We start from the raw sequence: 4,830 nt of genomic DNA, 5'->3' as shown, positions 1-4,830 counted from the left end.
ATATTAATGCAATTAGCCAGAACTCATTTTCTTTCCAGTATGCCAAACATTTGCAGTAATACTTCCTATTCTAGAATTTATTTTCCTGGGGATAACAACTTCAGTTAATTAAGTTCCAGGGGTCTGCCAGAGAAAGAATAAGCAGCACAATGAACTTTGCGGAGATAATAGTTCTCAAGATCTAACAGTTTTCAATAACAATGCCAGTATAAACAGGACACTTGACAGGCACGTGCCTAGAGGCCCAGCTAAAACGGGCCTTTGTGTTGTTAGAGTAAAAGGAATTGTAATCTGTGCCACGGAAGAGGCTGACCCACAAGTTACTATTTTTAAAGATTGAGGGGCTTGAAATGCCCTCCACAGGCTTTGTGTGGTCAAGTGTGCTTCGCTTTTGAATCTTGCTTTTGTTCTGTTTTATTAGAGAATAATGGGCTGTATTTTGACCTTTTCTTGTTTTATCACTGTTTTACACTTTCATGCATACGTATAAGTTACTTTGATCATATTAATGTCTTCTGTATCCTCAAACAAATTACACATGTGAATGAACTAAAGAGTGTCTCCTGGGCAGTCAATAGAATGAACACACACCTTTACAAAAAACTACATCCTCCCAAGATGCTTCTCTTCTCCTCTGCAACGTTTGTATACAAAGCCCCAAGGCCTAACACACAGTATTGGCTCACAGAATTTATTGAACGAATGACTTAATCAAGGGAATAAATGAACAAATTAGCTATTTAGGGATGTAGTTCAGTGGTGGAATTCTTGCTTAGTGTTCTTAAGACTTTAGACGCCTTCGGTTTGATCTCTAATGCCAAAATAAATGAATAAATAACCTATTTATTTAAATAAATCATTATTGAATATTTACCTGTGTATCTTTAGCCACTTCCTCAGAACAACTGAAAAAAAGGCATTTAGAGTTTGCTCATATCTTAATTTTCACCGTGAACCACTACAGGAGCAAACTGGTAACTGGAAGCACTGAGAAATAGGCAATGGTTTTTGGTTAAACTATTTTGACCAATGGATTTCTTTTTCACTCGTTTATTCAAATAGTTACAGAGTATTTATTACGGGTCAGGGATCTTCAAGGCACCTGGAATATAGAAGCAGACAAAAGAGGCAGTGTTGGTTCTCATGAAACAGGCATTCTCGCTGAGGACATGCCATCTACAAATGCAAAACAGGTGCATGACATGCCAAGTGAAGACGGCGTGCCAGGGAGAGTGACTCTCCCTGCTGGGATCTCACCTGAGCTGAAACCTGACCAGGAGCACTGGCAGAGACAGAGGCTGAAGGAGGCCCACAGAGTGCTCTGTGTGTGGAGTGGCAAGGTGGCATATACTGTGCCCATCAAAGACGCACATGATTCTTGTTCAAAAAGAATTTAAAAAGACATTAGAGGCAGTCCGGACCCAAGTAAATATTCTGTAGCCGTCTTTTCCACACAACCTTTGGAATGCCTTAAAGACAGTATTTACTTATTACATTTTAAAACAGTGTGGCTGTTTCTAAAGGGAAAAATGAAGTCACAAACACACAACAACTGTAACTGTTAGACCTTTATTTGAATATTATTTTTAAGAAGGCAAAATCAGAATCAAACACATAGCATCCATTAAAGACCTTAAAAACAACTTGAATCAGATAGTATTGCTCTATTGCTCTTCCCTTTAAAGACCTAACGTTTTTCATGGTTATTAGGCTAGATCTTAAATCTGCAACAAGAACTACACACTAACCTGTTGATTCATTAAAAAAAAAAATATTGAGTGCCTGTTAGTAATTTAGGCTCCGGAGATACTGCTGTGAGGGGGTGGAGCCAAGCTTCAGTTCCCACGATGTTTACTCTCAGAGGGGTGGGAGCCAGCCAGCTGGAAGACTGACGTACTATAAACATATAAATAAAACCAATAAGCAAGCAAATGGACCAGATAAACTCTAATGTGTGAGCGCTGTGAAGAAAATAAAATCGAATCTTTGCTGGAAAAAATCATCTAGCCTTTCAGGACCACAGGCTCCATTTTCTCACCCCAGGATATTTAAATAAGGCTGTCTCCTTTCTCAGGGTTCCTCCTTTATTTCCCTGAAGTACCTTCCTCTTTTCAGATCTCAGGCACAAATAGCAGCTTCTCTTAGTACTTCCATTGGCACACTAGTCTCCTTTGCAATGTTCTTTACACTGATACCGGCTTGACGTCTGTTCTACTGCAGAGTCCAGGCGTGTGCCGAGAGCTACTGGTAGATCTGAGTAGAGATCGGCAGACCATCGAGAGGAACACAAGGAAATGTTTTTCTTTTTCCTAAAGACCATGTAATCAAGAAGAGGTTTTTAGGAAGCATTTCAGTGTTGCGTGGGACAAACAAGTAGGCGGACACAGAAGTATTCAGTGTTTGTTTTGAATGGTTCCAGAGTGTACTCAATGGCATCACGGGCTGCATTCAAAGTTTGACAATAAAGTGAATAATTTCCTACATACTTGAAGCAGCTTCATGCTTATGAAAAAGCTCGGGAAAAACAGGAAGAAAGGCAAAGTGTGTATTTGGATTGTGGAAGGAACAAATGGATAGGAACTCTTTTTCTCTTTTTACATTTAAATACTTCTTCTGAATGAACATGCCTCTCCCCCTTCTAAAACCTATTAACACATGTATATTGTAAAATGTTTAAGACAATATAGGAAAAAATTAAGATGGGTAAATGACTAATAATGATCACACTTTACTTCCATGTATGTCCAACTTCTTTCTAGGAGTTGGGCTAGCTTAATGGAAGAATGTTTGCCTAAGGCCTGTTCCCAGCACCGGGTGGGGGTGGGGCAAAAGCGTGTGTGCGCGCGCGTGCGCGCAATGTAATTTAAAGATTAAAAAATCCACTATGACTAGCATTAAAAAAAGAAACCCAGGGTCTCACTTTAGCCTACGGTGACCTGGAACACACTATGTAGCCCCAGACTGACTTTGAATTTGTTGCAATCCTGCTTTATTCGTTTAGGTACAGGCATACCTGACAAACACAGTCATGTCCAGATACACTGAGGCTTTTGACACACTTTACCAAACAGACACTGTCATTTCCGGATATACTGAGGCTTTTGACACACTTTACCAAACAGACACTGTCATTTCCGGATATACTGAGGCTTTAAGACATCCATGAATTTGGAGCAGGAAGTACTTGGGAAGAAAAAGCTGGACTGTAGATTTAAGGTCAGCCTGGGTCTCATAGAGAGATTCTCCATTTTAAAAAAATGTCTTACATTTTAACTCAGACTGATCTGGAATTCACTATGTAGCCTAGGATGGCCTCCAACTCTCAACAATTCTCCTGCTTCAGCCTCCTCAGTTCTGGGGGTTTTATTGCATTCTTAAATGGTATGGAAAAGAGTTTAAGAGAAGTTGTTAGATTAAATTGGATGATCACAGGTTTCTCTGAGAGATAAGATGAGGTTAGATGATTAATACAAAAATATCAAAGAAAAATATTCCAGTCTGGTTTGTGTGTTTGTGTAGCCCTGGCTGTCCTGGAACTCGATGTGTAGACCAGGCTGGCCTCGAACTCAGAGATCTGTCTGCCTCTGCCTCCCAAGCGCTGGTACTAGAGACACGCACAGCTGCTGCTGCCACCACCCCATCCCCCCCCCACCTCACCCCCGCTTCCGGATTAGTTTAAACACCTGAGTTGGGCTAAGTTAGATCCCTTGGAAAAAACAATAAACAAGCTACTCTATCTATGCTTTTAAGAGAAAACAGAAAAATGGGGATGGGGGCACAGAGACACCCTTAAAACACTGGCTTAAGATTCTTTTCCCCTTTAACTGTTCAATGGGAATTGGAAGCTGTAGGCTGCATTCCCTTCGATCCTTCCTTTCGTCATTAGCAGCTAAGAAAGGTTTCCTTAACCGCCCTTTTTAGAATTCCCCTGCTATCAGATTTTCCCATCCATTTACAATCACCGCCCCCTTTTAAAGTACTCAAGTTAGAGACCCTTAGCGTCCTTCCTCGCCACTTTCAAACATTGCAAATTTACTTTTGTCCCTACGGTGCGCCCCCTCCCGCTCTTTTAAGCTCCAGTATTGGGCAACACGTAATATATTTAAAATTTTTGTTCACTCTAGATTACCAAATCGCTTAGGAACTGAGAATTTTTATTTCTAGCCTATATCAACCTTATTTTTGGTTCAACTTTTTTTTTCCCCCCGAGACAGGGTTTCTCCGTAGCTTTGAGCCTTTCCTGGCACTAGCTCTTGTAGACCAGGCTGCTGGCCTTGAACTCCCAGAGATCCGCCTGCCTCTACCTCCCGAGTGCTGGGATTAAAGACGTGCGCCACCACCGCCCGGCTTGGCTCAACTTTCTCAACATCGACAATTATGCTTGATCTACAGTTGGCACTCATTAAATATATGTTAAATAAAATGTTGGCTGCCGTTTACAGGAGTCTGGGCTGTGTGGATCAATGGCAGTTACACTGATACCACATTCTTGTTCTCTGAAAAACAGGCTTCAGCCGGCCCGAACGTGACGTTCTTCAGCTTTCAAAATGGGAACGCAAAGGTTCCCACAATTCTCAGAACGCGAATTTCTCGCCACAATTCAAAATGGCGAAGGAGGGTGGGGCCTGTCACATGGTGGGCGTCACAGCAGCATTCCCCCCACACCCCACCCGCCACCCGCCTTGTCGTAGTCTCCCGGTCCCCGCCTCTGCCCACTAAGGCTTTTCGAGGAATCAACTGGGATTGGCTGGCTAGCAGTCTGGGACTGGGCCTGTGAAACCGGGACGCGACATCATCACTTCCTGTTGTGGGCTGTCGTTTCCTGTCACA

Source organism: Microtus oregoni, unplaced genomic scaffold (assembly GCF_018167655.1).
Source record: "Microtus oregoni isolate MIOR12 unplaced genomic scaffold, Mior012 000119F_ref0000445, whole genome shotgun sequence".
Lineage (NCBI taxonomy): Eukaryota > Metazoa > Chordata > Mammalia > Rodentia > Cricetidae > Microtus > Microtus oregoni.
This window is presented reverse-complemented; position numbering follows the sequence as displayed.